Below are 27051 nucleotides of genomic sequence, written 5' to 3'. Positions count from 1 at the left end.
GCAGTACAGCCCCCGCACACTTGCATATATCTCTGTCTTTGTTTTTCACATTATATTTTGAAGAAATCTCACAATCCTCGAACATTAAACATCAGTTTCTATGTCACTTAACATAAGAAGCTCATTTGTGTTTGCTCTCGCCCTCTTTTTCCAGTAGTAGTGTGCTAATGTCATGATTTAAATGAAGTATTGATCAGTTTAGGAGGGGAGAATAGAGAGAGAGGGAGCGATTGTGAGGGAAAGAAAGCAAGACCAGGGTTATCGGTGTGGATCGCATACAGAAAGAGAGTGCTAACGGATGAGACACGTTTTAAGCGATTCCGTGAAATGGATTTCTGCATAATCTGTGTTTTTTAATTCGGGAATAACCGCCAGGCTCTTTTGTTTGACTTATTCCGAGAAGAAAAAATGGACACGGAGATGAAACAGTGCTTTGAACAGGGCACGGATGGAAATAAATGCCTTTTTTCATCCTTGTTTTTTTGTTGATTTCATGGAGTATATGCCAGCCTGTATGCAGATGGTTAAATAATGGTTTGTCCCGGTTCCTGTCTGGGTCTCCATCTTGTCTGGCTATGATTCCTCCTGCAACGACGACACTGCAGCCGCATCAGACATGCTGGACTAAAGCCTCCATCCAAGTGAACCAGGAGCTAGGTCTGTTTATCTTCCTCTTACTGTCCTCCCTTCCTTTCTCCCAAGCTCCCTCCTCTTCCTCTCTCTCTCACAGTCTATGGCTCTCTCTCCCCCCCTCCATCCCTTCCCCTCTTGTGATTTAGCACGGCGAGGTAGTATTAATTAGTGGCCTGTTTATTATTGTTGCCGCACTTACTGGGCAGGCAACTGTTCATTGACAGTTTTACAAGAACCGTTTCTCTCACTGTTTGCCAGATACCGTAGCTTCATGGCTGTTTTCTATAGCTGCACTACTTCAGTATTACCTGGATTTTTCTGTAAAACATGAATATTTAACATTTGTAGTATTGTTTATCAAATAACGTACCAGTCTAGTGTTGTCTTTGAATAGAAAAATTGTTCAGGCTGTTTCTTTGTTATTTTTAGTTTTTAATTTTTATTAATTGATAATGTTTTGATAGTCAAATAAGATAATTTTGAAGATTTTTAAAGATTTTGTATAGTGATGTATTTGTAATTGCTTTTGTTAATATGAACTATGAAACTATCTGAACTGATTTTTCACATCACACTGATTTTAATTTTGTGCTTGTTGAATGTTCTAGTCTACATAGTTGCTGATCAATGGGTATTCTTTAGAATAAAGATTACATCCTAGCCATAAATAAGTGTATTGTTTGTTATTTCACTGATGCTTCAAATGAGTATTGGATTTGGTTTCAAGAAAATTCAGTTTTTATCTTCTGGAGTCCTCCTGGCACAGAATTAGCAGATGAAGACAGATATTAGGCCTGCCCTTGACGGGACAGGATTCTGGCTAGTTTTATTTCTGAGTATGTGTTCAGGAGGATGGGGAACCATTTTTGCATCATAGCCTCGGCTACAGAGTGAGCAGGTTGGCTGCGCAGAGAGGATAGGCTCTGTGTACTGGATTGATTTTTCTCCTCCTCTCGTTGCCCTGCCTCCTTTTGTGGTTCAATAGCTGGACATCCAGGAGCAAGGATCTTTCAGTCGCTGCCTGAACTGTAGGAGAGCCGTGTGGATCTCTGGAGGAACAGAGTCGCGAGCAGCAATACCAAAAGCGGCTTCAGAGCCAGACTCAGCAGGCCCAGGAGCTCCACAGTCAGGTATTGTGCTAACTGCTAGGCCCAGGGTTTCAAGCAGGCCTCAGACTCATCATGCTTCATGTGCTCATTCCTATCAGAGCATTGTGAGTGAGCACATTTTAAAAAAAATCCATTAGTGTCATATTTCATATTTATTGAATGTGGTTTTGCTCATGCTTTCTGATCTACATTAATGCCGCTTCAGGAGTCAGTAAAAATGTATATACAATATATGTACATTAAGGACTAACAGATCATCAAACATGCAAACATCATGGCATTTCCTTCAGTTTGTGATGCATTTAATCAAGTACACAAATGTTACACAGAAAGAAAACAAAAACTACCTTGCACTCAGGTAGGCAGGGGTGTTTGTCTGCTGCACAAGCAGTGGAGTCAACAGACAAGCATGTTCTGTATGACAAACAGGACAGGCAAAATGAACCCAGGATTCTGATGATTGATGACTAGGGTTTTTGACATGTATTCAAAGAAAAAAATGCTGCTTGCCACCTTCCCTCGAGAAAAAGCACTGACCAATCTGAATCACTGACTGTGCTGATTGATGGTGTCTGTGTCACCTGTTGCTAAGCCTCTGGGCAGACTCTGTGGCATTCAATCAGAGCCTGAGGTATCATCTTAGTCGCACTGTCTCAGTATTGTCGACTGGAACATTCACAGTGCTGCCTTGGCTACTCTGCGAATCTATGCTTATTTTCTCTGTTTCCCTACCACTCTTCCAGACTTCATTGATCGTAATGATCCCCCCCACCTCACTTTTACCCACTCTGATACTCAAACTCTCCAGGAGCTGCTGACTGTAAATTGTTTCTGAAACTTAATTTCCGGCCATTTCAAATTAAAGGTACCCTGCCGAGTTTTTGGCCATTTGTGGCTGTTCCCCATATTTTGTAACCTGTGTCTTACAGAGATGCACACGCACTGAAAGTATGAACATTCTACGATAAATATTCTATAGACTCCAGATGTAAGAGTTAGTGGGTGAAATGTGACATAGATAGGGAAAGTTTGTTAGGTATCAAGGATGTGTACACAATGTCTATTAGTGGGAAAAAAATCACATATAAAAGAAGACATGTTTGCTTAAAACTCCACTCGGCATATCCATCAAACTTACCTTGTGGTTGAAAATTCACTGTTATGGTTCTGTCTCTACATGACACTGTCTGTCACTACATTTTTTATACATCGTCTTGCAGTAGTAATACCCATGAGATGATTCTCTCCTGTGATTTTGCAGTGGTAAGGCACGAGTGAAAACAAAGTATTCATAAAACTTTTAAAGGCCCTAAAAACATGCTCAGAGGTCTTGTTGGTTTTGTGCAATGATTACTAAGTTAGATATCATGTTTTCCCCCAATGTAGTAGTGTTGGAACTTACAGTAGTTTTGAACATCATTTTCTCTGTAAAATTCTGCTGTAGCATTTCAGTTTTATAGAATTTTTGTTGTAAACTGTGGGCACTAACTTGCAAACTTACACTATGCAGATGAGTGCTTCCATGCAAATCATGATTGTTGCCTTTCAAATCGCGTACCAACTACAGATGCAAACTGTTCTGCTTGTCTTACATGTAAGTACTGTAATCACACAGCCAGGGATGATGTGCACTTGTTGTCTTTGCTCAGTCTAATAACAGAATGGCCAAGGCCAATACTGTGGATATTTAGGCCACAGTAGAGGTGTACCATTAGGTTGGGCAGGTTGGAGTTATCCAAATTTTAATCCATGATAAAATTTAAGTTCCAATACATCCAAAAATTAGTCCTCCAAAAGTCAGTGTTGAAAAAATATTTATCCTTTAAGCTTGTTGATAACAAGCTATTACAGGCTCAAATCAATTGCTGGGCACTAGACACCTGAAGATACCATCTGCCAAATTTAAAGAACTACAGTCTGGAGTATCTCAACTAATGTTTACTGCCAAGTTAGAATGCTTTTTTTCACCAAATCAGGAAGCTCAGCTGAAACTGTTAATTGTATAGAATTACAGCATTATAGTATGTAGTATGAATAAGAACTATCAGTAAAATTGTTTCCAAATCAGGTTGTATTTTAATAAATTATTTAAACACATACTGTTTTCAGTTTGGGCTTGGCAATATATCAATAATATATCTATCATCATATGGCATTAGATATCAGTGTTGTAGTCAAGACCACCAAATTGGTCAGTCATGATTTAGACCAAGACAAGACCAAGACTTTGATGGGTTGAGACCAAGTCAAGACCAAGTGCTGTTTACGTAAAAAAAAAAAAATATATATATACAAACTATAAACCATACATGCAAGAAACTACACATTAGATGCATAGTTTTACGTGGCTAGCCTCATCATTGTTAATCACAAGCAAAGAATATAATGTGGCTAGTTAGCTTTGCTAGCATCACTAACACTTATCTTTCTTAATGCTTCCTTTCTAAGTGCTGAATTTCCAAGTGCAAAAAAGTATGATATCATATCGACTCTTTGTGGTTTAGGTAGCCAAATTTTATAACAGAAGATTAGGCTGGTGTATGCCAGACAGCAAGGGCTTCAAGTAACAAAAATTTCAAATCAGAAATTAGTCAAATTATTGGTTGGTATTTGAAGCATAACGTTTTATATCCAATCACTGTAATGATTTTAACAAATAAATAAGACAATGCACAGACAATTTAGTTATGTCCCTGCACATGTGGGCTTGATTGATCTTGAAATAAAATCCAGAGTCATCTTTGTCCAAGGTCGAGGTAAGACCCAGGAACAATGCTATCAAGAGTGAAGCCTTCAAAAAAAAAAAGGTCTTTAGACCAAGTACTGCTGCTAACTACTATACTACATGTGTCTTTCTGATCATCAATTGTTAAAACCACTTAATATTTTTCAGGCAACTTCAACTGGTGCCTGTTTTTCTGGAGCATCTTTACTATATAGTTTACATACACAATGTCTTTTAAGAATCTATCAAATATATCAAAATTCATGTTAATAAAAACTAAATTTAAAAAATTTAAAAACTCAAGTGGACAAGCACTGACCTTCCACCTAGCGTACATTTGTGTGCACCCTGTGTGCCAGAACAGAGTTTTACAGAGAAGATGATATTAAAAAGAACTTTTTGTTCCACCATTACTACACAGGGGAAAACATGATATCTAACTTTATAGTCACAGCACAAACCCAACAGGACCTCTGAGGATGTTTTTAGGACCTTTAAAAGTTTTATGAATAATTTGTTTTCATTATTGCCTTACCACTGCAGAGTCACAGACAAAAAAGATCTCATGGGTATTACTTCTGCAATATAGTGTGTTTTTAAAAACAAATGTAGCTAAAACAACGCTGAATTTTGTTAGCTATAATGCATTTTAACAAATCAGATAGCTCAGCTGAAACTGAAAGTTACTGTAATATGTAGAATGAATAATAATAATAAAAAAAAATAGTTTCCTAATCAGACTGCATTTTATTAAATAATTAGACCACTTGAAGATGGAGTAAGCAGTCCTAGGGAAAGTTTATCGTTGAGTCTTATTCCCAAGTCATCAAACACTGACCCTTTGGGTTGGAGGCTCAGGCCGACCTGGGAATGAGTCTCAACAATCAGACCAAACCTGAAGAGTTGGTATTTTTTCCTTTAACACTTTCAATCACAAACAGTGGAACATAGCCATATAAAATTTCAGACTTGTACTCAGGTTTTGTGTATATAGGGTTTGAATTATAATGTGCCATGTCTGTCTTTTTATCCTCATCATGTCTTCCTCAGCTGCAGTTAAAGGGTGTCTCGTATAGATGGAGACAGAAAGCAAGGCACAAATCTGATCCGACTTAGTATATACAGTCTTATTGTACATGTCAAGGTAAACATTTTAATTGCGTATTCTAAGGCAGGCACATACAAGAAGCAAGACATGGATTCGGTTTCTGGCTGTAGTGCCTCTGTTTGACCAGGCCTTCCAGCTGACACAACAGGCAGTGTTTGCAAAACTATTGAAGAACAGTGTTAATATTGTTAGTGAAAGTGTACATGGACAAAGGAAAGATAACTAAAATAAAAAAGACAACTGGAATATGAGCTACAAAAGTAAAATTGAATTAAATTACAGAGAAAATAGATTCACCCTTGGCTAAACCTTTGCATAAGGACCTTGTAGAGGTGTCTGCAATCAAGGTGCCAGTTTATTCAAGAGGTATGGTGAGAGTCAGATTCAAACTTAAAAAGTTTTATTTTCTCCCTAGGTGTTATGCTAATGAAAAAGTTTGGACTGACTGTAGGTTCTGTGTCTGCATAATTGAAAATGTTGAAGAGAACCATTGTAGAATTAGAGTTAATTGATAAATGTTATGTATTTCTTTCATTCCTTTTTTACCGATTTGATTCTAAATCCCTTCATATTAAAAGTACGAAAAAATGTTAGGCATCACTTTGACACATTCAACACTGCATGTGTATTTTGTGGACAACCTGCTTTAATTTGTGGGTTCAGCAGCCTCAGCCATTGCTAATACTTTAGGAGCAGAAAATCAAGCATACAGCCATGCAACACCTATTGTTGACAAATAGTAGAATGCAATAAAACGGGCCACACTAAATCATTCAGTGCTTTTCTTGGACTTTTTAGACTTTTCCTTTTGAATGGTGCATTTTTACAATAAGCTATCTGCACAATAAGTTTCAAGTTTCTTCCCATCTAGATTTGTCTCAGTCAATTCTGCATCATTATGAAGGAAAGTGCTCAGGCCACTCCATTTTCACGTCCCTAGTTTTGGAATGAGATGTTTAACAATCACATATGCGTGTAATGTTCGCGCCAAATACTTTGACCATGTAGTGTGTGCTTGTGACTTCATGTATGCTGCTGTTTGTGGACTGGAACTCCAACTTTTGGCACTCTCACCCTTAATCTGGATGAACAGCAACAAGTCTGAGGACAATAAATGACAGATAATTAGTTAAACATAATGTAGATGTAAGTTATACATGAATGTATAGCACCAAGGTAGATATTAGGAAGCACACTGACCTTATTTCCATGTATTTCCAGAACCAGAACTAGAACTGGTCTCACTCTTAGGAGAAAAAAAGACTTTACTTTAACACGTCTTTCTGTTTGGATGATTATGTGTATGCCGTGATCATTTTATATATTTGTATTTAAGAGAATAGAGATTTTGAGAGAGGAAACTCCAGGAAGTTGCTATATCCTGCCAAGAAATAGTCCAGTACATAACCCGTAAAATCACAACTTGCTTTTACTTTCAAAGGGCAGGAGCATTATCTTTAAGGTGCTTTCATATAATTCTGTGGCTTCGCTGTAATATTTGCCATGTATTCAAATCTAAACATGAAAATGTTTCTCAAAGTATGTTTAAGCATCAAAATTCTATTTTCACAAGCCCCTCTACAAACGTCTTTCAAAGCAACCTGATGTAGGTTTCTGCATGATGATGCTACATACAGACCTCCAAGGTTGAGGGGAGAGCACTCTGACCTTTTTGATAACTGCAGAGTGAGAGTTTCTGTTTGAAAAAACTGAAGATGGAGTTGCCCTTTTAACAATAATTTGAATAACAGGCTATACGGTGTTAATAATTGTGCTCTAGAAGTGCTGCTAGGCAGATTTTCTTTACCTTTGGACAGAGGCATGTTAGCCGTTTCCCTTGTTTATGGTCTTTTTTTCAGGCTAAGCTAACCATCTCCTAACTGTAGCTTCCTATTTAAAGCTATAATAAGTAACATTTCCATAGCATTAAAATGCCTAAAAACAACTAGACATACATTATATATTTAATCGAGTGGTGATCTTACATTATCCCATATGTTTAATACAATGGATACATCAGAGAGTGAGGAAGGAAATCGCAATTATGCCTGATCCTGACATGCATAAAATCCATTTTACGTAACATTCTCAACATAAAACGACATGTGGGCTCATACTTTAAGGCATAGCATTGAATTTCCAAAACAAACTAATATCTGCTGATTTCACATTGTTAACTCAAGCTATTCCTCTGGATAGACTTCACACTGAGTAGCTACAACAACCACAAAGGTTCAAAACTCAAACTTAAAATACAGCTACTACTTCAAAGAGACATTACATGTAAGCAGAGGGCAGCACATATATTTATATTTTATATATTGTTCATTACTTTATGAGCGTGAACGGCTAAATGTAGCATTGCACTTAAGAAAGCATCTATTCATTCTGTTGTACGTTTTATTTACTACTTTTCTATGCAGTATAGCAAATGTTGCTGAAATAAAACTCAAAGGAAATATTGTAGTGTACAAATGAACTTTTTCCCATCATCTAGTGTACATATTGTGCTTCATGTATGCTGCTATTCGTATTTTCCCATTGTTTAGTGTTAAAGAAGCAAACAAAAATTGCAATAAATTGTAATTTCGAATGGCAGTAGTTTTAGAATTGCAATACAGTACATATGAAATAGGCACCCAAGTATTGTGATAGTATCGAATCAGGAGGTAAGTGTATCGTCCTTATTGATGACTGATGCTGTACTCAAGGGTATACACTGAATTTATGTCCAGTGAAACACTTTCTCACTTATGAAGCAGTGGTGTGTGGAATACTTCCATTCAGCGGAGTGGACTGACAGAGAATACGGTTTACAGAGTTTAGTGAATGAAAGCTTTACTTGCTGCTAAAGTAAGTTGGCTAACTGCCGTTAACTTGGTTAGCCTTGACTCAGCCAAACCCGGTAAGAAAACACCTCGACACGTAGGTCTTGGAGGCTGCTTGGCTCTCGGTCCAGGAAAAGTCAGCTAGTATGACCGTTCTCCTTCCAACTTCCATGGACCACTTTAGCTGCATGGCAGGGGGTGTAACATGCAGTGCTACTGAATACTGTAAACGTCAATCAATGTAAATCACATTGTTTTAATGTGAGAGAGACGTCTCGCGGCCGAACTTGCATATTGTGCCTTTAACGGACAGATGATTTTAATGACAATGGTTTTAATCTCCTCACATAACTGTCAGCAAGAAAGGGAATAAGCCTGTTTCCCAAAATGTCAAACTATTCCTTTAAGCATGTATGCTTGTCTGTGTTTATCTTTCAGGTGTAGCGGGAATGACAGAGAAATGCTCTTTGCGGAGGACAGCATGGGGCAGGTTGGCAGCAGAAGAACCCAGGTGGGGCACAGATGTAAAGAGCTGGAGGCACAGCTGGGGCAAAGACCTACCTCTGTTAGACAGTGCAAGGACACAGGACTCCAGGAGCAGGATGAGACAATCACAGCTTGTCCTGTGTGAGCTCACCTACATAGAGACACAGTCATAGGTAATCATTCCCTTCTAGGATATTATTTAATAAGTGATGTAAAGATGTATTAATTCATTTAAAAAAATCTCAATATTGCAACATATTGTGCTGCATCGTAATAGGAAATAGACATTAATTGATCCTGCATCTCTGGACACTAATCATTTATTTGATTGAAATACTCTATATAGACAACTATGTGGGTAACCTAATGCCTAGAAATGTAGATTTATTTGTATACAGTTGCTCTTTATCAGACAGTTTATAGGTTGCTAAAGTGATGCTATGGCTGCTGTGGTTTATAATTCAAAACCACAGTGGATTCATTGATAGGGAGAAACTGATATCTGCAGCATTGCAAACAAGCAGCAGCACCAACTTTACTTCACAAAGTATTCAGAGTTATTACTTGTGCTTTCTGTCTTCATAGTGTATATACGTTGTCTTGCATTAGTACCTTTGGTTTAATGCATTGCCTCTCTCTCAGACATCCATTACAGCAACACTACATTATTCTTATTCACAGGAGGTTTAGGAAATTGTATGTGAGAGAAAAGAGGATTTTATGTGTGTGCGCTGGTGCAGGCAGACGTGTGTATAGGTTTGCAGGCGTACAATAGAGGTTTTGTTTTTATTTTATTCATGCACATGTGAATGTATGCCTGTGTGTGCGTGTGGGCACATGTGGGTTTCTGGTATTTGTCTCCTCTGTCTCCGTGTCACCTTTTGTTGACTTTGTCTCTCTCCTTCTGCAACGCTGTGCTCTCCACTTTAATGACGCATATATCCTATCTCCAGTCGCTGCCTAATCCCAGCAGCGCTGGCTCAGGAACAGATTACTGCTTCCAGACACCAGAGGAGAGAAGAGCGGAGCAGGGTGGGGGTTGGAGGGTAGAAGAGATGCCTCAGTGATACAATATACAGAGGGAGTGTGGGGGCCAGCACATGCATGTCAACATATTTACAGCACATTCACCAAGATGCTTTTCCATAGTGAATTCAAATCTCTACCTGTCTTTGCCATATTCTTTAATACCACATCCTTATTTTCATTTATCCATTTAAATGAAAATGAGCACTGATTTTTTAAATTAAAAGCAAATTTGTCACATAAACAATCATACCAGTACAATGCAATGTTCAGTGAAAAGTCAGTGTATGGAGACATAATATTAAATATAAAGGAAAGCAAATTAAAATTATGTGCAAATAAAGCAATTTCAATCAATCAGTGAAGAGGGAAGTACCTTAAAATCTCAGTACAACATAAAACCTTGTAAGTGATAAATGGACTTGTATCTTTGTTGTAAAAGCGAGACACTGACAGGGTTGGTATGACTGCTAGAAAACTTTTTTAAAGGGTTATTGCGTTACTTTCATAGTTTGCTATCTGGGTCATGTTTTAGATAAATAAGTTGGAAAGAGTGTGAAACATTTTGAAATATATAACTTTCTTGTATTTTCCTTTAATTTGTCATCCCTCTGTAGAATGCCATCATGAAACATAATTTTGGTTGTTGATAGCAGTAACATCTGATTTAATGTAAGTGACCCATTAATGGCTTACAACTATATTTAGTACGTTAAGAAAAAGCCCCATATAATTTTTTCCTGTTGGTGGAAGCACAAAATTTGCGATGGAAACTGTCAACACGTGGCTGCATATGACAACATCAAAATGTATAGTTTCTTGTATTTATCATACCTTAATTGGTAGACAAAGTGGATTTTCTTTTAAAAATAGAAATATTAGGTTACCATTAATTTGACATGTGAAATATCATATTTAGACAGGATTAAAGCACTTTTATTTCATGTTATAAATCTAATGGTACCAATCGTGTGGTAAAACTAGTTTTGAGATACAGCCATTTTGGACATCTGAAATTGTTGTACTTCTAGAGGTGTTTTCATAGAAAAAAAAAAAATCGCAACCCCTTGTGACTACAAGGGATGTTAAGAAAATTGTCAATGGATTTGTGATAAGCTCAGCTAGAAATTATAAAATTCTACTGTGGATATTAAAGGTTTAAGAAGTTAATTGTTTTGAGTATATATACTCTTTGTATATAGATGTGTAATTAACCACAGCTGTAAGGAGCAGCTGGAAATGCACCTTCTGAAGTGCCTGAATTTGACTTTGGAAAAAGAGTAGAAACCCTGCACTGGACATCTTAATAATTGCTCTGCTCTCTTCTCTTTCTCCAGACTTAAGAGAAGATCCTGCCGCTACATGCAGAGTTATCCAACATGGCTGCTTCAATCAGAAGGTACAGTGCTCCCAACTGCTCAGCCAACAGAACCATACAGTGATTTTACGAGGTTGGATCAATAAAGTCTCATGTTATTATTGCATTTTGTTCCTATTATTATTCCCTTTGTAGGATCACAATGTTTTTATATTTACTCTTTGCTCAGCCAGTTCCAGACCCCCTCTGGCCTGCTGGCCTTTGTTACAAACTGGTAAACATGTTCTGTATAGTCAGCTGCTACTTAGCACTCAATCATGTGCTTTCTTATACAACAACACAATTTGAGGCTTATTGAAGATACAGTATATAAAAGCATGGATGTGATGGAAGCACAAGGTGTAGGTAAACATGGCCCTTTCTAAACATGATTATCTTGTGGTCAATTAGAGCTTCTTGCGGACCAGTAGCTCCCGGTGTAAATAATTGGGAACGGTAAGTGCTGGAGTGGTGTTGTCTGTCCAGCGGCATCACACCACCTGCCTGCCAAGAACATGACTTTTAGGACCAAATGATTGCTAATAAAACATTTGATTGAGAGGAGAAGATAGTGAGAACCATAAACAGGCTGGATTCTGCCCTTTAATTTCACCATCTTCAGAGAATTGGTTTTGCTGTGCTGCAGAGTAGGTCCCACACACAAGCAGTTTAGTTGTCTGCCCAAGGACTGAAATTTAATTTAGCCAGTGTGTTGTGAGTGTGCATGTGTGAGACTGTGTGTGCGCGCATGCGTCTGTCAGTCTGACTGTCTTTGTCTGTCTGCATGAGTCAGTTTCCAGTGCCTCTGTGTGCAAAAACTGGCTTTGCATGAACTGCATATGTAAGAGTTTGTGTGTGCATGCTGTATTTTGTGCTTTCTTATTCTCTAGTGACCTAATGGTTTTACACTGCCAGTTTGTTACAGCACCATTTTACATTCTCAGGTTGTACTGAGGCGTTTATTTGCTCTGCACACTACTCTGTTGTTTCTGGATTTGAATTCTTTCTTGTGTGGTTTTGCAGTTGATGTGTTATCACTGTGTTAACCTGTAATCCTAAAAAAAAAAATGCCCTTAGTTCCATTTGGCTTCATCAGTTTGTTGTGGAAAACTTTTTGGCAGTAATTTTCTGTTAAGAGAATGCTGATTGCATGTTTAGAAAGTACAGCAACTGATTTGTTTAACAATGGTTTCAGTGTGGCTACTTTGTAACCATTCTTTTGTGTGTATGTGCGTGTGTGTTTATGGTGCTGGTTCCTGATGAAAGCCTAGTGCAGACGCATATATCAGAGCTCCAGCACTAATAAAAGGCCAGCAAGCTGTGCTCCTCTCCTTCTGGGAACAGCACCGCTTTTTACTGCTTCTCTGACAGCAAGATAAAGTGCCCTTCCAATTAGAAAAATATTTGGCCACATACCTACCAACAGTAATCCTGGGTTTTTATTTTTCATGCCATTTGATCAGGAATTCTTGCTATTTTTACAGTGTGCTTTCTTATCATCGTGTCCTGGGTATGCACATGTTAATACGCACCCCACCACTGCACCATAATGCTGTATAATGAAATAACGCTGGTTTTATTTCAGTGTCTCTTCTCTCATTTTGGTCTTTTTTTTCATAAAGGTAGGGCTGCATACTGTTGTGCTTTGGTTTGGGAGGGAGACAGAATGTGTTTTTGCATTTTGCATGAGAGGATTCATGCTGCTGTGTATGTTTGGGTTGATGTCATTCTTGTTGCCCCTGTCATCCGTCTATGCCTCATACAGAGACGTGTGCATATATACTTAACCGCTGATGCTAGTCCCCATCTCTGTTTAAGAATACTGTAGATGTTTTTTCCCTTTTTTCCAGAGAGTGCATTAAAATTAAATTCTCTCTTGTTGTTGTGAAAAGAGGCACACGTAAAAAATAATTGGCTGTAGGAGAGAACAAAGGGCTGGCTCCTCTCTCCTCCCTGCACACCCCAGCCAGGCATTAATATCAAGCCTGCTGCATTGTTCTGCCGTCTGCAGCCATCCCCCTAGCCAGACACTCAGCTCTGGAGAAGTCACTTTTAATGTCTGATAATCAAGGTGAATTTTCAAAAAGCTGCCATTTTCAAATGATGGTGTATATATTATGTGTAGATGGGAGTTCAGGAGCAGAGGAGCTCCGCTTGGTGAGAGAGGGAGCTTCAGCCATGCGAAGTGAAAGAGAGACACCTAACGGCCACAGAGGGAACTGCAGGCTGATTTGAACTCTCAACAAAATTCTGTGAAGGACGAAAGCCAGCTGGAATATCAGTGTCATGGCTGAAATTTACCTGATAATTTTGCTTTTAGCTTTAAATAAACAGGCTTTTAGAAATATATTTCATTCTAACTAGCACTGTAATACCTAATGTAAACCGCATAGTCCAATATTGCAGCATCTGTATGTGTCTCCTGTGGCTGTGGCGTGTCAGGGGAATGTATTTGTCGAGTACAGATGCTGCCTGCTGTTGCCCCTTGCTGAAGGGAGCTCTTGTGCAGCGTTATTGGGGAATCAGGCAGCCAGCAGCAGAGCAGTGGAGCTCCATTTCCCTGCTACAGGGCACAGACTCATCTTCCTCTTGCTCCTCCCATCGCCCCTCATCCCCCACCACTAGGTATGATTATTTCTCCTCCGCTCCACCGCACCATTATATTCCAGGTCCGCAGTTACCCCTCCCTGCTGTCATTTTTCATGGCATGTTTTTGCCCGTGTGCAGCGCCGCACATTTGCACTATGCCTGTGCAATATGTTAAGGAGGTGAATATATGCAGTGTGCAGAATGTAATAAGTATATATTTATTTTCTTTGCTGGTGATTTACTGGTTTTTCCGGTGCTTGAGAAAAAAGGCCAGCTCTAGCCATGTATCTTAACAAACATGACTGCTGCGTATGCACTCGCCTCCAAGGCGTTTTACTCACCGGGGAAACAAAATTATACATCTGAGGCAGACTGGTTGTTTTACGTGCTATGACTGTTAAAAACCTGCTTGTTATTTTGGGTTATAAGCCTTGCTAACACCAGTCAGGTGATGTTTTGATTGTGTATGTGGCATGTGTTGCATTATAAAGGTGACAATTGTTGATACAGTTTTTGCAGGGATAGCAGTGTTGATAGCTGATCAGTTAATCAGACATGCTGGCTCATTGGATTAATGTTTGTTTCTAAAACGCCCCTGTAATAACTGAAATCAAGTGAGGCAGCCAGCCATCAACAGCACAGGTTGTCCTGTCTACCTCTCCATACTGCCCCCAGTAGTCCTGCAAAAAACACAGACATGATGGGAGTCTCCAAAATCAAAACGCAAATTCACAACACACACACAGCTGAAACTGACATTATACTCAGAGGGGAAGTAGATCTAACCCTGTGAAACAGTAGGATTTAAATGGATTCTGTGCTGGGAGCAGCACGGTGCACATGTCTCCCTCTGTGATTCTGTCACAGTAGGACACTTACAGACTTGCATAACAGACAATAAAAAACTTAATTCTTAAAGATACACTACATCATTTTGTTATTGTGCCCACTACCGGCCATAAACCCCAGAATTTCCTGCCAGCTCAATGTTGATGAGTTTAAAAACATTAAACAACAGAGAGCAGGAAAAAGGAAACAGGAACGGGGAATTTGGAGCCGATATCTGTAACTACAACAACTATAACAAAATCAGAGAGTGTACTGCAGAGATTATGTAAAATATGATCCAGTGTGTACGAGTGTCATTGATTACATGAGTTTTGAGCTGCTATAAAATACTAACTTAATACGATAAGCCGGTACCTTGTGAAGTGAAAAGACACTAGATAATTTACACCCATTTTGTAGATTCATTCTTTTCGATGGCTGTCTGTGTTATGTTTATCTTTGTTTTTTCTGTTAGTTTGAATAAACTACTGCAGAAATGAGTCCTAAAACCTGGAAATGAGTTAGCATATTAGCACTTCCTGTCATGTCAAAATCTTTTTTTTTAATGGTTTTCTTTTTATTTGCCTAATATAAGGTCTGTGGTTAGTACAAGCTTAAGAGATTTTTGTTTTGTTCTAATATATAAAAATATGTCAGTAAATACACTACTTGTAAATTTATAAGCTTTTAAGTGTCTTAAAAAGGGCAGTTGCTAACATGTGGCTAAATGAGACTACAGTGCTTGTTGTGTACATTAAATGTCATCACGTCGACACCAGTCACTTAGTGGCGGTGTTGTTCTTTTATAGCCTAACATTAGCTACAGTAGTCATAAAGGCATTGTTTGATTATATAGAGTATCCTCCTGAACAAAACTCAAAAGTATCAAAAACTTTTGTTTGGCACAGAGCTTATTTTTTGTACTTACCCACTGGCTTTTTATGTTGGAAACCAGAGCGAAGCTAACTTACGGGTTGGCCTACAAAGATACGTCATCCCTGCAGCACTCTGTAGTGTAGCATAAAGCGGATGACAGTGTACAAACATCTTTTATGTGACTACTTAATCATTTCGACATTCACATTTTAAAATATTTACTGTGATGGTTTTGTTTGTATTCAGTTTCTATATATAGAGTATCTGTCCCCTGGCAGTGGGCTGCAGTGCAGATCATATCGTACCATATCTTCTATCAAGAACAACTCTGAGTGTGCTGGCAGTCCCATATTGTATTGTCATATCTGTCAGTGTAACGACTGCCAACAAGGAAGCTCAAATTCCATCTTTTTGTGTTGATTCATAAAAATGTACAAAATTGAACACATCTCAGGGCTTCCAGTGCATGTTCATACTCCTGAACAATGCAGCTGATATCTGATACCTGGTGCCTTGATGTAACATTGTTTATAGGTAACTTGCCTTCAGTGTGATTGCATAATAACCAAGCATTCAAATGTGTGAGTGCTTTATTTGTTCCCCGGCAGTCGTGGTGGTAGCATTATTTTTCTCTCTGGTTGGAGGGCATACTTTCAAAGTGTGGATCTCAGCTGTGGTGCAGAATAAAGCCAGAGAAAGGAGGAGGAGAGGGCCACAGGCGTTCTGATGAAAGGATGCGCGGGGAATCTGGAGTGTGGAGAGAGAGCGAGCGTTTTGCCAGTCCAGTGTGGCAGAGCAGGTCTGGCTCGGTGCCAGTCTGGGCTCTGTGCCCACGAGGAGGCAGTGTGTGGCTACAGCGCTGACTGTAGCAGGGAGAGGGACGCAAGAGAGAGGCTGAGAGAGCATGTCTGTGGGGGGTGTCTGAGGCTGACTGGCAGAAGAGAGGTTTAGTCTGCATTTGCATGTGAAGTGGCCAGGTTGTGATACAGCAGGAGAGTGGAGCACAGTGGGGAAGAATGAGGGGAGGTTTCCTGGGCAGTGTTATTATGTCACCAGCTCTATTACTGATCACAGCCCCAGTGTGTACAAGCTGAAACTTGCAGTTAAACTTGTATCCTGTTTTCCCTGACGAGGAGTCAATGGAACAAGTGGCACAGTTCATTTAATCAAACATTTGTTGTTTCATTTAATCATGCACTTGATTGTTGCTGTTAATTGCTTTGTCTATTGTTTCTTAATGCACTGCCTGAGTAAATACTTTCTCCACGGGACGCAAATGTTATCTTTCTGCTTTGTATGCATTTACATATTGTTTGCCTTTCTACATATTATCTCCCTCTCTCTCCCTCTCCCTCTCTGTTCTCCTCTTTGTATCCTTAAAATATTCTGCACACCCCTCAGCAGTTCCGCATGGCAGACAGCCCTAATATAATCTGTGCGTCTGAATTCTAATTTATACCGTCAGGATAAAATAAATAGTCTGCAGTTAATTATGGGGAGCCAGCTCCTGGCTTTGCCCCGGTGATTTATGAAGTGCACGTAGGCATTCTGCAACGCATTTTTCTTAATTTATTTTTAATCTGTCTTTCAATTAATTTTACTGCAAACGTCTTAATGATGGCAGAGGGCTGCGTTAATGAGGCCGGTGAGGTGAAATGAACAGGCACTCACTCCTGTGGGGTGGAAGTGAGAGGCTTTGAGGATGGGGTCATTCAGAGGGTCTTGTGCAGTCATAGCGGTTCGGTCCCTGTTGTGTGTTTCCGTGCCATGTTTTTAGACTACTTTCCAGATCTGCTGAGTGCTTCACCCGTGTTAAAAGGAAACGGTTCTTCTGAGGAAAATTATCATTTTCCACTTCTTTTTGGGGCTGTTTGTTTCATGATGTAGCAGCAGCAGAGGGTTTTTTTGTGCCTCGTTTGACCTCCTCCAGTGAAAACAATACAATTCAACGTCAGTTGTTCTCAGTGATTGGCATCCTCACACCCACCATCACTTCTATTTAAGCTGGTTCATTCAGCTGTTGTAGAGGAAGTGTCACTCTATTCTTGAACTACGCCCATTTTTCCAGTGATTTTGACACTGCGTGATTGTCCAATTCACACGTCTCGTAGACTACTCACAAATTCAGCGCTTGAATAAAAGTTGTATTCACAGAGGAATTGAATGAGCTGTGTTTTTTGTTCTTTTTTTGTGACTAATGATTTCACAGTTAAGTTAAAATGTAGTGCAGCTTTCATAGTCTGGCTGTTTGCTGACTGACCGTCTTGAGTAAGTGGATTTCAGGTGTTGCTGCTTGCTTTTCTTTTTGTCTTCAAATTTGCGTGGTTTCACATATTCTTTGTCCCTGTGCATCTTGAATCGAGGCTCTCCAGAGGAGGGAGAGAAAGCTGCAGTCTCTGCTTCACAGACAAGAAAATGCCTCATATGATTAGAAGCATTTTATCCATCGTTTCACCCCCTCTAAATTTAGACCAATGTCTCTTCTGTACTTGTTATGCACCATCGTTTTCTGCCAATTAGCATGGAGCGCGGTTGTCTCAGCGCTGGAAGGGCCTGGTGTGGGGTAGGCAGGAAGGCTGTGTAACCGTGGTGGTCAGCTACCAGACAGCTCACATCAGCCTACCCCATTAGGGACATCCGCACACAGCTCTCTGCATCAGGATGCTCTCATTTACCGCCTCCACATCCAGCCATTTATCTCTCTTTACCCCACGCTCACTCGCTTCTCTCTCTCTCTTTTTAATTTTCCTCTCAAAAACAGATCCCACATTAAGCAGCCGAGCATGGCTGGCTGCAGTGCCTCTCCTGAAAGAGCAAAGGAATGATTTAATTTCTCCTCCTCTCCGTCTCTGTGGCCTCCTCTCCCTGCTCATACACAGATCATTACACACAGAGGCCTCATTTTCATCTCCCTGTGAGGGCACATGCAGGGCTTTAACTAGTCAGCCACGCCATGGCCATTGCTGACGATCAATACCTGTGGTCAGGACGGAGCACGCAGCGCTTCCTAAATAGGCCCTGCAGGTCCGACCATAAAACACCTTGGAGGCCATACATGCCACCCCATAAATTGCTATTTTTTTCTTTTTTGGCTTTTATTCGTATGGAGGAGTGAGGGGAGCCAAGACTATGTTGGATATGATACCCATTGAGCTGGGATAATGATGATTAAGAGGTCATGACACTATCCAGAAATACTGCGAAACTAAAGGTTCAGGGCAAGAGTTCACTCCAAATGAGTCTGCTTGGTATAAGAATGAGAGAGGGACAGGTTTGGAACTGTTATTTTGGTTTTCCAATATATACTAAAAGATAGAATATGGTTCCACTAGGGTTGGTTGATTTGGTAACATTTTCAACCAGCAACCATCATCCCAGCTATTGCCAATATTTTCACACAGCTGGAATTTCAATTTTGAGGTCAGAACTCTATAAAAATGCAGCAACCAATGGTTACATTGCATGCTGTTCCTCTTTCCTCTGCTGAAAGCTGAGAGCTATAGAGTTATACACACATGCATACACACAGGCAAGGGAGACTGAAGATTGTTTCAGCTGTATTCACGAAAAATCCAACACTGTGCAGAGGTGTGAGCCTGTTTATTTGTGCTTTAGGATACAACCATTGTGAGATAATCAGAAAAGAATGTTTTATTTCTTGGATTCAGTGCTTTGTTCTCACTACAGGCGTTCACTCTCCCAAGTCACAGTCTGTCCCTCAGCCTCTCTCTTGTTCACTGGGCTGGTAGGAGGGGTTAACTTTGAATGGTGCTTTACAAACAATGCTGCAGATTCTACCTTTAGGTAGAGTCTGCAACAGACATGGACAAATAACTACTGTACACTTTCTGAATCCAGATTTTTCTATTTTACTGAACTAAGATGGTCTTAACTGCCCTGTTAACTCCATGTAAAACACATTCGACAAAAGAACAAAATAAAACTCATCAAAACAATCTTGGTTCATTTTCCACTGTTCCAACAATCACCAACTCTGGTTTGGTTGAAATAAATCCATCCCACACCAGCGGCTCACTAAATTCGCAAAATAATGACATAAGTCACCCCCCAAAAAACCCGACTGACTCGACGATCACACATACATTCGACCAATCACCCAACTCTATCCACTAGTTTGTTGTGCAGTGCAAACTTTCCTTAAAAAGTCTTCAAAAACTCAAAAAAAATCTGAATTTTAGGCCTTAAAATGTCAGGTCATGAAAATCGACTGGTTTATGAAATTATAAGGTTTCATTAACATCAGTCTCACTTTTATTGTGTTTCGGAGAAAAAATTGTATTCGATTTGCTGTAACAAAACTACAAAACAATTCTTTGCAGCCCGGTCATAATTTATTGAAGTGCATCTAGCTAGTGTGTCATGATGTGGTGTGTGGGCTAACATGGCATCACCTAATAGCTTCTAGAAGTAGTAAGTTAAGATTGTTTCAGTTAATTAATGTTATTTTGATTTTAATATGGGTAAGTGCAAGTTCAGTGAGATCTAGCTTGAGAACACATTTACGCTGAAGCTGGTTGAAAATAACAAATTTGAAAGCAGCTGCACCTTGTGCAAGAAAATGCTCAAATAAGGAAATTTAGGTATTGAGGCGTTAGAGTCACATGGGGAGTCACAAAAAGATAAAGCTGCCATAATAAGCCATCACCCAATATTGATCTGAATTCACATCGGGAGATCACTCCAAGTCTGAACAATGTTCTGGTACTCCAGTTTTCCTTCATATGCTTCATACTTTTTTGTCAATATGGATGTGAAATAGGTCTTGCTGTCATAATTGACTGAAAAAAGTCTTTAAAAGTCTTGAATTTATCTTGTTGAAACCTGCAGAAATCCTGATTTAAGGCATACCCGTTTTTCTTAACTGGGAAACGATGAAAAGTTAAAGTGGGAGTGACAAATGTCTTGAGTGTATGCAACACACATCACTTAAAGTACATGGTATGTAATCTGTGAAAACATCAGGGCCTGCAGAGATGGTTTAATTTAAACAGTAGGCTACTCACAACTGAGAGCTGCTAATGAGATTTTACTCAGTTGGAACCTAAATGAAACTGAGATAAGCTCAGAGGAATAGTCAGTTCAAGTTCTTCTATATGGATAGTTCCCTGTTTAGTTTGTGGATTGCGCGACTGGAATAGGTGATATATGGACCAGATGAGAGTTAGCCCTGGGGCTGCTAGACAGAGACAGAAAAATGGATGTGTTTCTCATCTTGGTTTTGCCTCCAAGGCTCTCAGCTGGCCTGATCCCTACATTAACCAAACAGATAGCCAACAACTTTAATTACCTTTGCATCCATTCGCTCTCCCCATCCACCTCTCCCCACTTCGCTTGTGCAAATGAAAGAAAGAGAGGGATAGAAGGAAGAGAAGCATAATTACTTATTTTACTCGAGTGCAGCAGAATGCCTTTTGCCAAATGACTCTAATTCCAAATGGTTAACAAGATTTTTCTTTTTAATAGAGCCGAATCCATGTGACAGCAAATTGCTTTCCTATTTGGAGCCTTAATGGCTTTTCATACTTTGCACTTCCAATAAGCAGTAAACTCGGAAATTAATATTGCACACTGTGTTATGATGCAAATGGGAGCGAGATAGGAGAGCTGTACCTTCACGCACAAACCTCTGATTAGATCCATAATTGCTCTGGTGGGATGATTTTTCCCGTTTGTTTGAGTTTATTTATTTATTTGTATAATTTCCGTCCAAATGCTTCACTCCAGCGTCATTATCATTGGCACATCTGCATTGCTGTATGTTGAATTTCACTTTTGAATGACTTTTAATCAGCTGTAATAGAAGATTAACATATTCACAAGCTCTGAATGTGATAATAGAGACTGATTTTTGTAGCCCTACCATGCTGCCACTGAACTTCACTCTTTTGCTTTGTATTAAGTGATTCACTCAGAAAAAATATGTAAGTACATCCTCAAGTAGACTTTGTCTTCTGATTGAGGCAAATGCAAAGACTGAAAGACCACTGTCTTGCTCTTGTTTCCATGTAGATTTGTATTAGTCTGCCATCGACTGGCTCAGTTAGACCGGTTTGAACCCCTCTTGCTGTTGTACGAACAGCCACAATCTAAAAAGATATATTTGTGCAAGGTGTTTCTTAATTAACTTTTGATCCAAGTCATTTCATTTCCAATTCCATTTTACACATTCTCAAATATTAATCCTTGTCTGTGCATAAGGTATTGTATTCTTAATAAGGGGATCACAGAGTGGGACACAGTTCACACAGCACATGTAGGGTGCACTGCTCACAGCACACAGATCAGAAAATATGCATATCTCTAGAGATGTCACTACAAAATACTGTCCTTACAGCACCTTCGGGCAGGTGAGCCTTTCATATAGGTCACCCTACTGTACCTCCATCTGTCCATGATACTGACTGATATGCTTCAAGTATTCAAACGTCTCTAAGTTGTGGTTTATTTTCTATATTGTAGATCTGCTTTGAGTGGAAACATGCCAAGGTGCTGAAACATAGAACTAGAGTTAAAAAAAAAAGACAACATTAGTTGAACCAAAGTGTTGTAAATGTGACAGCACTTCATATTTTTATGTTAAAACACAGCTTTGAGAGTGTAAAATGGAGTTGAAAACGTAACTAAACCTTTGTGCTGTAATGTGTAATGTTATTTTAATTTTGGTAAAATGAATTTTATTAAATTGATATTAAAAAAAAGTACTGTTCGGGAACTGATATCGGAGTCGAGGTTTCACTGCTGGTATAGAACATGTTTGAACGATTCTCAGTCCTATCCAGAGGAATAAAGAAACCAGAACCATTTGAGAAGTTGAAATAAGAGATTTTTTTTCTCTTAAAAATTACTCAAAATAATTGAATATCAAAATATTTGGAGATTAATTAAATTCTTGAAAACTAATTGATTAATACAAACTAATAACTAATAATTTCACACAGGATATTAAGCACTGAACTGAACTGAGGTCTTGTACGAGCATTCAGATCTTTTTTTGTTGTTGTTGTTTTAACCATGAGGTATTGAGAAGGTATTGAAGTATAAATACTTTTCCCAAAGCCCACGGTGATGTCCTCAGATTTCTTGTTTTGTCCACAACCCAAAGATATTCAGTTTACTGTCAGAGATGACTAAAGAAACCAGAAAATATTTTATTGAGGAACTGAAATCAGAGATTTGAATTTTGGATTAAGATTTAAAAACAGTTGGCAATTAATCGATTAATTGTTGCATTTCTAATCAAGCCCCTTTTTTTTTTACATCTATGCATCTAAATGCATCTTTATGTGTCACAGTGATTTTTTTTGCTATATGTGACTTTGCATTGGCCTACTTTGTGTCTATTCTTTCTGGATGTTGTAAGAAGCCTCTTTTAATGCAGATTTTCTAAGTATTCTATGCAGGTCTCCCTTACCACTGTGCTCAGTTCTCCAGGGCTGTCATTAGGAAGAGAAGGGTTGAGAATGTCCTGGGTTTTTTGGCTGTAGCTGCACCAGACACGCAGCCAGCCTGACCCGCAGACAGAAATAGCAAATAAATTCAGCTGGATGGGCCTACGATCGCTGCCAGCGATTGAGGTTAAGTGTCCTTTGGTGTACGAGGCCTGAGCATAGCAGCAGTTCAGCCAGATATTGGTCACATGACCACACACATACAGTCTGACTCTTTGGCTATATCACCATGGCAACCCTTCATTTCTTCTCAGCACGCTCCCATTTCACCTGTCATTCTGGTAATTGGCTCTGAAATTTTCTGCATATCGTCATGATGATCATAATAAGACAATATTTATGAACCGAGCAGTGACAGGCAAGTGTGGGGAAATGGGGAAAAAATGAAGCTTTCATTAGGCTTGAATATTAATGCAGCAACAGGGCTTTTTAAGGACTAATAAAGCTTGTTCTCCTTGTTTTCACAGGTTCCCGCTCATTGTGTGCATGAGCCACACTGTAGAGTGAGTCTGAGTTTCGATTTGGTTTTAATTGGGTCACCCTCTCCTCTCCTCTCTCCTCTCATGCCGTCTTTCTGTTGAACTCAGCTTAATTAGACCTACAAGATTGTGACACTACCAGAAACATATTATATCTGCTCTGCCTCTATTTCCATTGATGTTCTGTTTTTAGAAGTATTGATAAGACAAGCTATGTAATGACATTTGCTATATCGCTGTAGTCATTAATGGCCCTCGGCCGGTGTGAGGCTGTATAGTGAGCGGCACAGAGATAGAAATGGATAAAAGGTTTTATGGAAATAAAAGATGGTTCCTGAAGGTAGAGATAGCTAGGCCTAATGACTGTTGTGCCAGCTGCTGCTCATTACCAAGGTCACTGCCATCAGGACCAGCTGAGATCTGCTAAGTGGTCTATAGCCTTTAAAATGGCCACGAGGCCTTTCCATCAGCACTGCACTCACTGACACCATAAACTCTGTGAAATGCATAACAAACTCGTTTTCTCTCATTATCCTCATTTAAACCGGTTTTCTACTGAAAAAAATGTATGCAGTCATACTGCATTTACATGACTGCTGCATGTTTATAGTACAGTAGGCCATAGAATGCATTTTCTTGCCTGGTCATGGTTGCCTGAGTGGTAATTATTATGAGAGATATGTCAAACCTCTCCTATTAATTTTATCACAAATGTTTCTCTTCTTATGCACCAGCAGTAAGGGATACACAACTTTATTTCTCTAATTTATGAGCTCCCCCCAGACCTCATTAGATTTTCAAATATCAAAATCTAAGTTATTTTACAGCACTCTGTAACGCTGTAAACTATTCAGTCCTGCTTTGGAGAGCAAAAACAAAAAAGCCGAGCACAATGTTGGATTTATATATGTGCTGTGGGGGGCGACGTCAGTGGAATTAATTGATTTGCCCATATTTATCAGAAGAGAGTAAGCGCCTAATCCCAGCTTGCATTATTAAAGATAATACCACAGTGGTTTCTGCAAGACCACCACACTGAATCAAAGTCTGACATGGACTGATGATGTATGGATATATTATTCAGAGCATTGCTTGGGCCTCAGAACAGTGCAGCCCCTTTATCTGCCCTCCCAGCTTACTGCCTCTCATACATGCACACACATGCACACAACCACCACTCATCAACCCCTGGAGGGCACCTGTGTTTTCAAAGTAAAGACCACTTAGAGAATAGCCCCAGGCGTCTGAATACTGAAGTGCCCTGTGTTACACATTAGAAGCCTCTGTACAAGCCAGGAACATAAACACTCTCAATAGCCGTCGTCTCCTCCCAAGAATACCCCAAATAACTCAAAACAAGGGGAAAACTGCCTCCACAGGCCAGAGTGTGGAACAGTTTAGTCTGTGAGGACTTCACCACATTAAGGACAACTCACTGAGATGTGCAGCTCTTTGGACAGTAACCTGGCCAAGAGCTTGAAGAAGCTGACAATCTGATTGGACATTTTTACCATTTTATCTTTGACAATTGTCAGTTAAAGTAAATGGCTTTCAATGACACTGCATTTACCTCCTGTGTGTTTTACAGGTTAGTGAATTTTTCAGTTTTTCTCTCGAGGATGTTGATGGAGATGGTGTTCAATATTGACATAAGTCATTCATCATTCATCAGGTATAACTGGCATATGCTTGGCAGGTGTTACTTATTTGTATACACGACACTAGGCAGTGCAAGTTAAGAGCTGAATAGTGCTTTTAGTTTCTACGCTGAATTTGCTTGTTTAAGTTCTTGTTGGAGGGTTTATATTTCAGCTCTGAAGTCAGCTAATGCAGCGTTTTGAGAAAGTATCAGTTTGGATAGTGTCTCACGCTCCACTGTAAAAATAAACCAGCACAAAAATAATTAACAACAAAACCACCATGGACTGACCAAACACATGACGAACACTAACATTTGCATTTTGGAATATAAAATAGAAAACTACAACTTTCACCAATGCATCATGGGATAATTATGCAAATGAGGGCCATCTCACAGCCAATCTGCTGCACTTGTGAATTTTACAAACTAAAATCCTACAGCGCCCCTCAATGGCTGAAGGACACCATTACAGAAGTTGCATTACACAAATTACACAAGCTTTCCAGACAGTAGTTCAGTATCAGCCTCATGTAATTTTGCTACTACTACTACAACTACTACTACTTTTACTGTAACTACTAATACTACTAATAGTAATGATTATAAATATCAAGAAAAAAGAGCACTGGTATCGGTAGACATCCAAAATACAGATATCAGATTGGGATCTGAACTAAAAAAAAAAAGTGGCTCGGTACATCTCTAGTTTCTGATGAATATGGCTGACTTCTCAAACATTCACAAAAGATAAAATGTGTAGGAGGTAAACAGCCCACCCCTCCTTCACAGGCAGACACAGGGGTTAATGATCAGACATTTCATTCAATCCCCCAGTCGAGTAAATGAGGTTTGATCAGATGCCAGGAACAGGAGAACAAGCAGCCTTCAGACTCAGCCTCACAATCTGTCATAATGAACACTTTAATATTAAAAGAAAAACAATCCCATTAACAAGCAGAGAAAGACAAGAGTTTTTCGGGAAAGCGAGGAAGCTGTAATCTAAATTTTTAATGACCGTTCCTGCATGATGACTTTGTATATGTATTTTGTCTGTTTGGTATGGGAAACGAGTCAGCGCTGTCACACTTAATTCAGGCTACCCTTTTGTGCTAGAGCAGTGGGTAAATAGCTGGGGGAGACATTTGAATGTCTTAATAGACGTTGTAACTGCTCCATCTCTAAATGTGTTGAAATGGAGGCGTGAGGAATGGCATCATTAAGGTAATGTGTTCAGGAAGCCAATGAGTTGTGCTCTAACCTCTTGCTGCTCAGCCTGAGATCCGGTAAGTGCACAATCTCGGGTCACCTTAATCAGGAAGAGGTGGCACTTACAAATACACACAAACACACACAGAGCCTCAATTACATTGTGAAATTGCTCTCAAATGAGTCGTACAACATGTCTAGCTGCTCTGTTTATGCATTCTTGTGAAGATTCTGTGTCTATTGTGTGACTGCAATTGTATGGAGATCTGTTTGTGCAGTTGCAATAATGCCACCAAACTGCCATTTTACTGGCCTAATGCAAAGAGAAGACAGTTATATATGACTTCCAGACAACAACAGACAGTGCAGGATGTTTAGGTAGGCCTAAATCTAGACCGAGGTAGTTCCTCTGTAAGTTACAATGGTCACCTTTCTGTAGCAGGAACCAGGATGCACATTTTTTCTCAGCCCCAGACAGTGTTTTCAAGCACAGCAAAGCTTTTGATTTCTCTCTCCCTTCTCTTTTTTCTTGTTAACCCTGCAGCGAGAGTCAACAACCATCCTTTTACACACACATGTCCTTTAAAGCGTCCTCTCGCCGAATTCGGAGGCAATCAGTAATGACCAGAGGTTCTTGTGTCGTCTGGTGCTCCAGTGTGTGTTTTGTTTTGGCTGTAGAGTTTTTAGTGA

General features: G+C 39.4%; 1 long non-coding RNA gene across 1 annotated transcript in view; it reads left to right on the top strand.

Annotated features, from left to right (window-relative positions):
- The first annotated feature begins 255 nt into the window (after positions 1-255).
- The window catches only part of LOC146332922 (uncharacterized), a 41421-nt gene continuing 14625 nt past the window's right edge, over positions 256-27051 (top strand). Inside the window, exons 1-4 of the long non-coding RNA XR_014771287.1 lie at positions 256-657; positions 1619-1763; positions 8842-9062; positions 11253-11366. This is a non-coding gene — a long non-coding RNA (uncharacterized LOC146332922). The remainder of the gene's footprint in view (positions 658-1618; positions 1764-8841; positions 9063-11252; positions 11367-27051) is intronic.

This window comes from Lutjanus erythropterus, chromosome 1, assembly GCF_056507025.1.
Source record: "Lutjanus erythropterus isolate fLutEry1 chromosome 1, fLutEry1.hap2, whole genome shotgun sequence".
NCBI classification, from domain to species: domain Eukaryota; kingdom Metazoa; phylum Chordata; class Actinopteri; order Lutjaniformes; family Lutjanidae; genus Lutjanus; species Lutjanus erythropterus.
Note: the sequence above shows the minus strand (reverse complement) of the source record. Positions and strands in the feature narration are given on the sequence as shown.